The 12,304-nt window shown below is 36.6% G+C and overlaps 1 protein-coding gene and 1 non-coding gene across 7 annotated transcripts in view; both read left to right on the plus strand.

Moving 5' to 3' along the window:
* The window catches only part of MICU3 (mitochondrial calcium uptake family member 3), a 121,127-nt gene that overhangs the window by 13,638 nt on the left and 95,185 nt on the right, over window positions 1-12,304 (plus strand). The gene's annotated exons all lie outside the window — the stretch shown is intronic.
* LOC112066964 (U6 spliceosomal RNA) lies at window positions 5,180-5,286 on the plus strand. The gene has a single exon (XR_002893000.1). It is a non-coding gene; the product is annotated as a U6 spliceosomal RNA (small nuclear RNA).

Below are 12,304 nucleotides of genomic sequence, written 5' to 3' on the forward strand. Positions count from 1 at the left end.
CGTGGAGCAGCTAAGCCCGTGCACTGCAACTACTGAGCCTGAGCTCTAGAGCCCACGAGCCAGAACTACTGAGCCCGCGCGCCTAGAGCCTCTGCTCCGCAGCAAGGGAAGCCATCACAATGAGAAGTCTGCACACCACAACAAAGAGTAGCCCTTGCTCGCTGCAACTAGAGAAAAAGCTCACACGCAGCAATGAAGAACCAACGCAGCCAGAAATAAAATAAGTTAAAATTAAATTTAAAAAAAAACCTTTACAGCTAACTTAAAGACCACATATTAATTATGCCTTTAAAAATATTTTTCAAATGAGATATGGTGTGTACAGGGGTTGAGTTTTAGGACTCTGCCACTGTCTGTCTCTATAATGATCACTAAGTCATTTCTCCTTGCAGGGACATCATTCTTCTATGAAATGTCATAAGTAGGGATGACTGATTTGAATCTGTAAGGTCTATTTCAGCTATATAGTTTTTTAATCTCAAAGTCACTTTACTCTTTCTAATACTTTATTGAGTTATTATTAGTAGTTGCTTTAATTTTGTTCCCATCCCTTAATCCTCTCCAAACTTAGATTTTAAATCTATTTTATAAATTAAGACATTAGTTTTATAAACTTTGTCCCCGATAATGCCTTTTCGGCGGTTTTCATTTCTGTTAAGTTCAAGCGACATGTAAGTTCTTCCAGAAAATTTAATGCTGGTGTGATGGGAATAAACTGCCAAAACTCAGTAATATTCCATGATTTTTAAAACTTGTTTATCCTTTTCAATATTAATTTCTACAAGTGAAAAATTGATTCATGACTTTTAAAATTTTATACCTTTTGTTAGTGCTTCTATTGTACTCTCTTTTTAGAGTTATTTTTGCCAAAATTAAAAGATACAGAGAATCATATATACTACTCAGAATTAATAATTGTTACCATTTGGAAATATTTGTTTCTAGTCTTTTTCAGAGATTTAAAACTTACTAAGTATGCTGTCTTTTTTAATAGCAGTACTGAAGAACATTGGCTTTCAATAGAGTTTCTCTTCATTTTTTCAAACTTAGCAATCTTAGCAGTAGAAATCTTAGCAATAGAAACAGTTGTTAGCAGAGTTATGGTTAAGAGTGTGGTCTGCAGAGTCAGAATACCTAGATTTGAATCTCCGCTCTTTCACTGAGGAACCTTGCCAAAGCTAAATAATTTTACATGCTTCATTTTCCTCATTTGTAAAGTAGGGATAGTAATAGTACCTACATTATAGGATTATTAAGAGGGCTTAAAATGGCCAGGCACATAGGAAGTTCTTGTAGGTGTTAGCTATTTTTTTTTTTTAAATTTGTGGCTAAATAGGACTTTTTGTATGCATAGCAGCAGAGTTACTGTGCCACTTGTCAGATTATTGCCTCAGCTCCAGATCTACCTTTCCTTGCCCTGCTTGTGCTGCTGCTCCTGGAAATTGCAAACACTTCTTCTTTGCCAGGAGATTGTGACACGGACACTGCAGGCAGAGGAGGCTTCTGGCTCTGGCTCTGGCGTGCCTCTCTTCTGCTTGTTCCTGAGGCAGCACTGGGACGCCCCATGACACTCATCTTCAGGTTCTCCTGTATCAGTCAGGGGCCAGTCAGAAACAGAAACAGTTAAGGTTTAATATAAAGAATTATTAACTATTTACAGGGGATTAGCTACTAAGAAGGAATCAGAATTCAAAAGAATTCCCTAGGGTTGAGAGAGAGTACCCAAGGAAGGAACAAAGTTGGAAGGCAGCGGCCTCCCTAGGTTGCGATTCAGGCCTCGTTGGAAGAGGTGTGTTCGCCACTAGAGCTTTTCCAAGTCGCTGGCCTGAGGCTGGCGGATAGAGAACCAGAAGCTGAGACTGGCAACCTGGAAGCCTCCTGCTGGGGTGCCATTGGACCAATGCTGGCAGACAGGGAACCATGGACCGGAACTGGCCTGCAGGAGACACCGCCCCCACCCCACCCCCACCCCCCCGCCAAGCTGGGATGCAGCAGGCCAAGGCTAGTTGGCGGGTGGGGAATCTCAAGTTGGGACTAGCAAGCAGGAACCCCCCCCCCCCACTGGGGTATAGGTAGGTCAAGGAGTCTGACGCTGATCTTATTTAATGTTTTTTGTTTGGTTGTTTATAAACGATCCAAAAGAGAGGGGACATAGTTAAATCTCCAAATATTCAAGTTCTTCCAGAGAGTAAATTGCCAACTTGATGGGGGTGACCTACAAGAACATTTTAAGGCCTATATAAGTGAGTAGAGAAAAAGGGCAGGTGGGTTGCTCTGTGGTTGGTGTTCTGGAATGAATGTTTTGTGTCTCCCCAAAATTCATATGCTGGAGCCCTAACCCCCAGTGTGGCTGTCTTAGGAAATTGGGCCTCCAAGGAAGTAATTAAGGTTAAATGAGGTCATAAGAGTGGGATCCTGATCTGATAGGATTAGTGTCCTTACAAGAAGAGACGCCAGACAGCTTGCCCTCTCTTTCTTTCTGTGCCCACACACTGAGGAAAGGCCATGTGGGGACATAGAAAGAACGTGGCAATCTACAACCCAGAAAGAGAGCTCGCACCATGACCATGCTGGCACCTTGATCTTGAACATCTAGTTTCCAGAACAGTGACAAAATAAATTCTGTCACTTAAGCCATCCAGTCTATGATACTTTGTTTTAGCAGCAGGTAAGTTCACGGTGATTCATTTAGGGAAAAATAGTCCAAACTATTAATGGTATGTTGTGTTTGTTTCTTTCAGTTGTAATCTAGAAAAACTATTTTGGAGTGATTATGTAGCCAGGCCTAGAAGACAGTGGCTCAGTGCATAGCTAGAGGTTTTGTCATTATGGGTCAGCCATCACTCTCAAAAAATAAATAGAATACCACCTATTGTATAATCTAGGTGTTTGGAGCTGAGCCAGGAAGATTAAGAGAAAGGGAGTAGCGTGTGAGGCAGATGAGAGCCACAAGGAAATGCCAGGCAATTGGAATAGTTTTGTCACCATGGACGTATTTAGAGAACTCCCAACTTATAGTGACACAGAGGTACTGAGCTGCCACATTCTATGTGTGGAGCTGAGGTGCCAATGACTATTTCTGGACCCTGCTGATTAATAGAGAGGACACTCTTCATAAACTGGTTCTATTGACCAGGGGAGAAGGAAGTGTGCTCATTTAGTTTTCATTTAATGTTTACAGTTCATGGAGTTAGTATTTATTTGTCCATTTTACAGTGAAAATGCTAAAGTTCAGAAATCTCTTTTTCCCAAGTTTACCTAATTAGGAAGTGTTGAAGCTGGCATTTGAACCTAGGCCTGAAGGATTTTAAAATCCACGCACTTTCATTTCAGTGTACCAAGTTGTGTAACGTGGAAGAACACTGGGTTGGGTGTCCTAACACCCGAGTTCTGGTCCTAGACTCATTTGCTGTCTGTGTGGTCCTGACGAAGTCCTCTCTAGACTAAGCTAACTCTTTTGTAAAATTGAGTTAATATATGTTCCGTTTGCTTTTTTAAAAATAATACACCATTCCACAACTTTTTCTGTCTATGCATATATGTGTATATATGTGTGTATGTATATATATGTGTTTGTATCGATATGTCACATATATATGTTTATGTTTCTTTGAAGAATGAACTTTTTAATGGCCACAGACTACTCCATTGATGTGCCATAATTTATTTAATCATTGTCCTGCTGATGGGAATTTTGATTGTTTCTGTTTTTTCCACTGTTAGAAGCAGTGCTTCAGTGAATATCCAGGGTTCTTTGTAGATGCAAATGTTAAATTGCTGGGTCCATAGCTATTATATTTTAATAGGCACTGTCAAATTGTTGTTCAAAATGGTTACACTAAGATATACTTTTGCCAGCAATAAGAAATGGGCTTCCAATGTTCCCCTTCACTTAATATTGTTAAGTTTAATTGCTTTCCCAATTTGAGTGTGAAAAATGATTTATCATGATTATTATAATTTCCATTTTTCTGGTTACTAGTGAGGTAGAGAATTTCTTGTTTGTTTATAGTTTCCTAGGAATTGCCCATTAATATCCTTTGCCAACTTTTATTTTTTTATTGACTGATTTCTAGGATATGTCAAAATATTAAATCCTGTTCCTACTTTATAGGTCACAAATATTTTTCTCACCTCAGTCCTTTTTAAAATATATTTTACAGGCCTGTAAACTTAAACACATATATTATTTCCTTTTTAACACAAATGTGACCATACTGTACATATTGTTCTTGCCTTTTAAACTGATATTATAGTGAGATATTAATATATTTATTATAGGTCTCTTTATTCTGGTCTTATATTTGGATGCTCTTCCAAACTATGGATATGCCATAATTTATGTTTAATGTTGTCTATTTCATTTTCAGTTTTTTTAAAATCAGACTTGATAGAGATTTGTCTATTTTATTAAGTCTTTTCAAATACCACTTTTTTGTGTTTACTGTTTTATTGGGGTTGTTATTTATTTCTGCTTTTATCTTTATTGTCTGTTCCCTTCTGTTTTCGTCAAATTTATCTTATACTCTTTTTTCGCTTCTTGAGTTGAATACATAGTTCATTTATTTTAAATTCTTAATTGTTCTTTAGTAAATACATGTAAGGGTATGAATTTTCCTGTGTCAGTAATGGCTTTGACCAAATTATACAGGTGGCTATTTGTAAGTTCCTAAGTGTCATTTATTTTCAAAAGGCTTGTAATCCCAGTTTTTATTTCTTTTTTAATCCAATAATTGTTTACTTAATGGTGTATCTTAAATTTTCCGAAGCGGCCTTTTTTCTGTCAGTCTTTTGCTATTAAATTTTAGCATTTTTCCATATGCAGCAGGGAATAAGCCTTGAATGAGTTTGTTTTTTAAAATGGAATATATCCAACTTTTAATAAGACAGTAGACAATAATACTATAATGCATAGCTATGTATGTACTACCAGCTTAAAAAATAAACTATCAACATATATACCCTCCCCCATCATAATCCTCTCTTCCCCAAAGAGGTAACCACTGTTTCAAGTTTGATTTTTATCATTCCCATGTAAGTTTTCATAGTTTTATTACAAATGGATGTATCTCTGAATAATATACACTTATTTTGCAATTTAAAAAATTTTACATAAACAGTACCTATCTTTTTATAATTTGTATTTTTAAGATAACGTTTAAGAAATGTATCCATTTTAGTGTTCGCTTCAGCAGCACATATACTAAAATTGGAACGATACAGAGAAGATTAGCATGGCCCCTGCACAAGGATGACACGCAAATTCGTGAAGCGTTCCATATTTTTTTTAATTAAAAAAAAAAATTTATCCATTTTGACACATGACTTCTAGTTAATTTATTTTCACTCCTGAATAGTACTCTACTATATGAATATTTCATTAAACCTGTATTATAACTTTAACATTTTAATCTTATTGATGTTTTAGTGATGACTAATAAATGGTCAGTTTATATAGTCTCTGTTTATTAAAATCAAGGTTAATAAGCACCTTCTTTGTTTTGTTACTCAGATACTTTTTCTTACTTAGTTTTTCCACTTGACCTGTCCATTTCTAGTAGAGAAGTGTTGATATCTCAGCCATGATTGTGAGTTAAATTACATTCTTTTAACAGTTTTTTCATTCTATTATTTTAAGCTATTTTGTTTGTGTGTGTAATATCTTCTTGATGAATTTTTCTTTGTCCCATTTAATGGTTTTGGTTCTTAATTCCATGTATTTTCAAACATTCTGGGTGATGTTTGACTCTTATAAGGAACATTCATAGCTTTTTAAAAAACACAATATGAGACTTGCTCATTTTTAATGAAGGAGCCTAACCCAATCATGTTTATTGTAATTATGGACTTGTATGCATTCATTTTTGCTATATTATGTGAGTGTGAGTTATCTCTTTCCCTTTATCACCTGACATTAGATTGGTCCTTTTTTCCTTATCATTTCTCTTCCTCTAGTGGTTTGAAAGTTATACATCCTATTTCTGATCTTCAAGTGGTTACATGTAACTTTAACAAAATATATATATTTTAATATGTACATCTGAAACTTGAGGACATAAATCAGTATCAGAAAATTTACCATTCCAAAAAGATGCATCCTTGAACATGTTTTACTGTATTGCCTTCCCCACCCCACAGTTTCTGAGGTCAACTACTCTGTTAGTACCAGATAATTATTGATTTTTTAAATATTATGCTTTAATTTTTAAGGGAATCATTAACACTTACAATAAGTTTTACATGCAGATTAACTCATTAATTTATTTAGCAAATATTTGAGAGCTTGCTACAAGCCAGAAACTCTTCTAGGCACTGGGGAAACAGAAGTGTACCACTTAAACAAAAATTCCTGCCTTCATGGAATTTATATTATTGCAGAAGGCTGGAGATAGAAATTTTGGATTTGTCAGTATATTTATAGTATGTAAAGGCTAGATGAGATGATTAAGGGAGTAATTATAGATTCAAAAAGAGAGGAGGTCCAAGGACTGGCCCTAGGGCAGCACCAACAGAAGTACCAGGAAGGAACTGCCAGGGGAATAGGAAGAAAATGAGGACGGGGTGGACTTGGACATCACGGAAAGTTATTTCAAGGAAAAGAGACTTATCAACTGGGTCAGACTTTGTAAGATGAAAACTGAGAATTGACCTCTGGATTTAGCAACACGGAGGTCATCAGTGACCTTGACAAGCAGCGTTAGTGGAGTGGCGGAGGGGAGACCTGCTGCAGCAGAGGAAACCAGAGACAGGAAATGCTGGCAGCTTTCCAGTAGCCCTGCTGTGAAGAGCTGGGGAGAAGTGGTGGGGAGGGGGATGGTGGCTCAGTGGAGAAGTGGGAGCGGAAGCTTTCCAGGAGGGGAGAAATGTGCATGTGCTGAAGGGAAGGACTCAGTGGAAGAGGGGAAAGTAGTGAGGTAGGAAGGGCAAGGGAAGTTACTGTAGGAGCAGAGCCCTTGAATAGGCAGAAGAGGTGAGATATACACATTAAACCACTGTGATTACTGCCTCCTTAGAGATACTTTCACTTATCATCCTATCAAATAATGAGATGATATATGTGAAAGTACTTTGTAAACTTGTAAAGAACCCTATAATGTAAGCTAACATAACAATACAAGTGGAGACTTTAAAATAAGTGGTCAGTTACTTTTTTTTTTTCCAGTTTGATTGCAGCCAGGGAAGTGCTTATAGACTGGTCTTCAGCTGTGTATATTTCCACATAGACACATTTACTAAGCATCAAAACATTTCACCTAGAGAACTTTGGGGTTTTCCCACACTGAGAATTTGATGTTTAACCTTTTGACCACCCAAAAAGCAAAGAAAATGTTACCCCTTTTATCTTCTTAGAAGCTTTTAAATAAGCCTGAAGCCGTGTGAGAAAGCCAAGTGTAATACTTCCATGAACATCTTTTTAGCTAGAATAAAAACAGATGTGAATAGAATCTCATGCACATCTCATATGACTCTTGCCCAGAAAATATGAAGATCGAAATTCAAATGTCATTTGCTTTTTAATGTTTTATAAAAATGTTGGTACAGTTGCCAATATCAGGTAGGGCCTAATACCAAATGCTTAGCCTCCTACATGAAATTAAATACGTGTTTTAACCATTCTTTACTTTAAAAAATTAGTATTGATTTAATAAAAAATATATTTTTAAAATAAACTACTAAGGATGAGTAATCAAAATAATTTTGCTTAATACAAATGGTTTTATTTTTCCTTCTTCCATTCTTTATTCTCCTGTCTCTGTTTCTCAGCTGCTCAAAGGTAATGCATTTTATGGTGTTTAGATAATTGATATAAGTGTTTCAAGTTACCTCTTTAGGGTATTATCAGCTTGTAGGCATCAGTTTCTCTAATTGTCAAGTAGTGAATCCTTTATCTGGCATTTAATCTTGCCTCCTTGGGAAAACCAGACCTTACCACAAAGTAAATTTTCGAATTGCTAACCTGAAGTAACATGAGACCGTGCCTTGGCAGTGAACCTTTGCTTTCTGTTATTCATGGGAAGGATAATGATGTAGTCTGTTGCCTGAAGGCCCTAGTTTCACTGCCTTAAGAAATAACATCTAAGTACTAGTTGCAAAGGTCTGAGTTTGGAAACTCCAGAGAAAATAATTGCATTGAGACAATATTTTTTATTTTGGGGCAGAAGATGTGGTAATTAAAAAATGTAGGTTTTATCATTTCTACCATTTCTTAAGCCGCTTATCTTATGGCAGCATGACTTAGAGGATCCACAATTACCTGAAAATGATCATTACTTATTTTTATGACTAAATTATGAATGTTATTTTACAGGTATGTTTGAAAATTTTATTTCCATGTATATACACATGTATATGTTCCATTTTTGTAAGTAACAAAACAGATTAAAGATCTAGAATGTAGAATGTTTTGCAATTTCTCAGTAAAACAGAAGATAGCATTTTCTAGAACTAGAAGGAAGATTCCCTAAACATTTTTAGCAAACTTGAAAAGAATGTTAAGCAATTCCCATAAAATAATTTCCTAAAAAGTGTAAAATGCAATTTCCTAGAAGCTGTAAAATGAAGTCATTTTGAAAAAAAATTTTTTAATTTTTTATACAATTTTTAATGGTTACACTCCATTTACAGTTATTGCAAAATACTAGCTCTATTCCCCCGTGTTGTATAATACATCGTTGTAGCCTGTCTTACACCCAATAGTTTGTACCTCCCACTCCCCGACCTCTATGTTGCCCCTCCCCTCCCTCTCCCGACTGGTAACCACTAGTTTGTTCTCTACATCTGTGAGACTGCTTCTTTTTTGTTATATTCACTAGTTTTTTGTATTTTTTGGATTCCACATGTAAGTGATATAATACAGTATTTATCTTTGTCTGACTTATTTCACTGAGTATAATGCCCTCCAAGTCCATCCATGTTGCTGCAAATGGCAAAACTTCATACTTTTTTATGGCTGACTAGTATTCCATTTTGTGTGTGTGTGTGTGTGTGTGTGTGTGTGTGTGTGTGCATGTATGTGTGTACCACATCTTCTTTATCCATTCCTCTGTCGATGGACACTTAGGTTGCTTCCATATCTTGGCAATTGTAAATAATGCTGCTATGAGTATTGGGGTGCATGTATCCTTTCAAATTAGTATTTTTGGTTTGGGGGGCTTTTTTTTGTTTTTTTGGTATATACCCAAGAGTGGAATTGCTGGGTCATATGGTAATTCTATTTTTTGTTTTTTAAGAAACTTTCATACTGTTTTCCACAGTGGCTGCACAAATTTACATTCCTACCAACAGTGTACGAGGATTCCCTTTTCTCTACGTTCTTGCCAACATTTATTATATGTTTTCTTTTTGATGATAGCCATTGTGACAGGTGTGAGGTGATATCTCGTTGTGGTTTTGATTTGCATTTCCCTGATGCTTAGCAATGTTGAGCGTTTTTTCATGTGCCTGTTGACCATCTGCATTTCCTCTTTGGAAAACTGTCTATTCAATTCTTCTGCCCATTTTTTATTTGGGTTGTTCGATTTTTTGATGTTGAGTTGTATGAGCTATTTATATATGTTGAATATTAATCCCTTTGGTCATATCATTTGCAAATATTTTCTTCCATTCAGTAGGTGGTCTTTTCATTTTGTCAGTGGTTTCCTTTGCTGTGCAAAAGCCTTTAAGTTTAATTAGGTCCCATTTGTTTATTTTTGCTTTTATTTCCTTTAGGAGAGGGACACAAAAAAATATTGTTGCAATTTATGTCAGAGAGTGTTCTGCCTATGTTTTCTTCTAGGAGTTTTATAGTATCCAGTCTTACATTTAGGTCTTTAATCCATTTTGAGTTTACTTTTGTATATGGTGTTAGTGAATATTCTAATTTGATTCTTTTATGGTAGCTGTCCAGTTTCCCCAGTACCAATTATTAAAGAGACTGTCTTTTCTCCATTGTATATTCTTGCCTCCTTTGTTGTAGATTAACTGACCATAAGTGCATGGGTTTATTTCTGGGCTCTCTGTCCTGTTCCATTGATCTGTGTGTCTGTTTTTGTGCCAGTACCATACTGTTTTGAATACTGTAGCTTTGTAGTGTAGTCTGATGTCAGGGAGCATGAATTCTCCAGCTCTGTTCTTTTTTCTCAAGGTTGCTTTGGCTGTTCAGGTTCTTTTGTGTTTCCATACAAATTTTAAAATTATTTGTTCTAGTTCTTTGAAAAATGCCATTGGTATTTTGATAGGGATTGCATTGAATGTGTAGATTGCCTTGGGTAGTATAGTCATTTTAACAATATTGATTCATCCAGTCCAAGAACATGGTATATCTTTCCATCTGTTTGTATTGTCTTCAATTTCTTTCATCAGAGTCTTATAGTTTTCAGAGTAGAGGTCTTTTGCCTCCTTAGGTATGTTTATTGCTAGGTGTTTTATTCTTTTTGATGTGATGGTAAATGGGATTGTTTCCTTAATTTCTGTTTCTGATACTTCATTATTAGTGTATAGAAATGCAACAGATTTCTGTATATTAATTTTGTATCCTGCAACTTTTCCAAATTCATTGATGAGCTCTGGTAGTTTTCTGCTGGTGTCTTTAGGATTTTCTATGTATAGTATCATGTCATCTGCAAACAGTGACAGTTTTACTTCTTCCTTTCTAATTTAGATTCCTTTTATTTCTTTTTCTTCGTTGATTGCTGTGGCTAGGACTTCTAAAACCATGTTGAATAAAGGTTGCAAGAGTGGGCGTCGTAGTTTTGTTCCTGATCTTAGAGGAAATGCTTTCAGTTTTTCACCATTGAGTATAATGTTAGCTGTGGGTTTGCCATATATAGGCCTTATTATGTTGAGGTACGTTCCCTCTATGCCCACTTTCTGGAGAGTTTTTATCATAAATGGATGTTGAATTTTATCAGAAGCTTTTTCTGCTTCTATTGAGATGATTATTGGTTTTTACTCTTCAGTTTGTTAATATGGTGTATCACATTGATTGATTCGTGGGTATGGAAAAATCCTTGCATCCCTGGAATAAATCCCATGATGTGTGATCCTTTTAATATATTGTTGGATTCAGTTTGCTAGTATTTTGTTAAGGATTTTTGCATCTGTGTTCATCAATGATATTGGCCTGCAGTTTTCTTCTTTGTGATATCTTTGTCTGGTTTTGGTATCAGGGTGATGCTGGCCTCATAAAATCTGTTTGGAAGTATTCCTTCCTTTGCAATTTCCTGGAAGCAGTAAAATGAAAAGGCAAATTAAAGTCTCTTCTACCTCTAGATTTCTATGATTTCATTTTTCTGTTGTGTTACCTTAAGCTTACAAATAAATAATGTATGCTAACTCTGAGATCCATTCCGGGTAGTTGTCAGTAGCAGTTTTGCAAGATCTTTTTGATATAAAAAAATTCCATTTTCCCAACAAAATATGCCACATCTAAAAATATTGCACTGGGGCTTCCCTGGTGGCGCAGTGGTTGAGAGGCCGCCTGCCAATGCAGGGGACATGGGTTCATGCCCCGGTCCGGGAAGATCCCACATGCCGTGGAGTACCTGGGCCCATGAGCCATGGCCGCTGAGCCTGCGTGTCCAGAGCCTGCGCTCCCATAAGTAGAAGACAAAGCATATCCTTGATCATAAAATGAGATGGAGAAGCAACTAAAGCTGGCAAGCCAGCTAAAACAGCTAATACTGCCCTCCTGGCCCCGCCCCCAACCCCGGAAAAATTACCACAGGGCAAGTACATTGTAGCATGCATTAAAATACTTTACATTTTTGTACCCAAACAAGATGCAAAATAGATTATTTTAAAATTAATCTTGGGCTTCCCTGGTGGCGCAGTGGTTGAGAATCCGCCTGCCGATTCAGGGGACACGGGTTCGTGCCCCGGTCCGGGAAGATCCTGTATGCCGCGGAGCGGCTGGGCCCGTGAGCCATGGCCGCTGAGCCTGCGCGTCCGGAGCCTGCGCTCCACAACGGGAAAGGCCACAACAGTGAAAGGCCCGCGTACCGCAAAAAAAAAAAAAAAAAAAAAAAAAAAAAAAAAAATTGCACTAATACCTTAACTTAAACTTACAATGTCTGTATTTTTCCTGTTCTGTGAAAAATGGTTCTATAAAAAACTTTAACATATCTAATTAGAATATACCCAGTAGAAGCCAAGAAATCATAATTGTATTACATTTAATACTAACATTTGGAGAGTGCAGACAGCAGAAGCAAGAAGAACTACAATCCTGCAGCCTGTGGAACAAAAACCACATTCACAGAAAGACAGACAAGATGAAAAGGCAGAGGGCTATGTACCAGATGAAGGAACAAGATAAAACCCCAGA

This window comes from Physeter macrocephalus, chromosome 20, assembly GCF_002837175.3.
Source record: "Physeter macrocephalus isolate SW-GA chromosome 20, ASM283717v5, whole genome shotgun sequence".
Lineage (NCBI taxonomy): Eukaryota > Metazoa > Chordata > Mammalia > Artiodactyla > Physeteridae > Physeter > Physeter macrocephalus.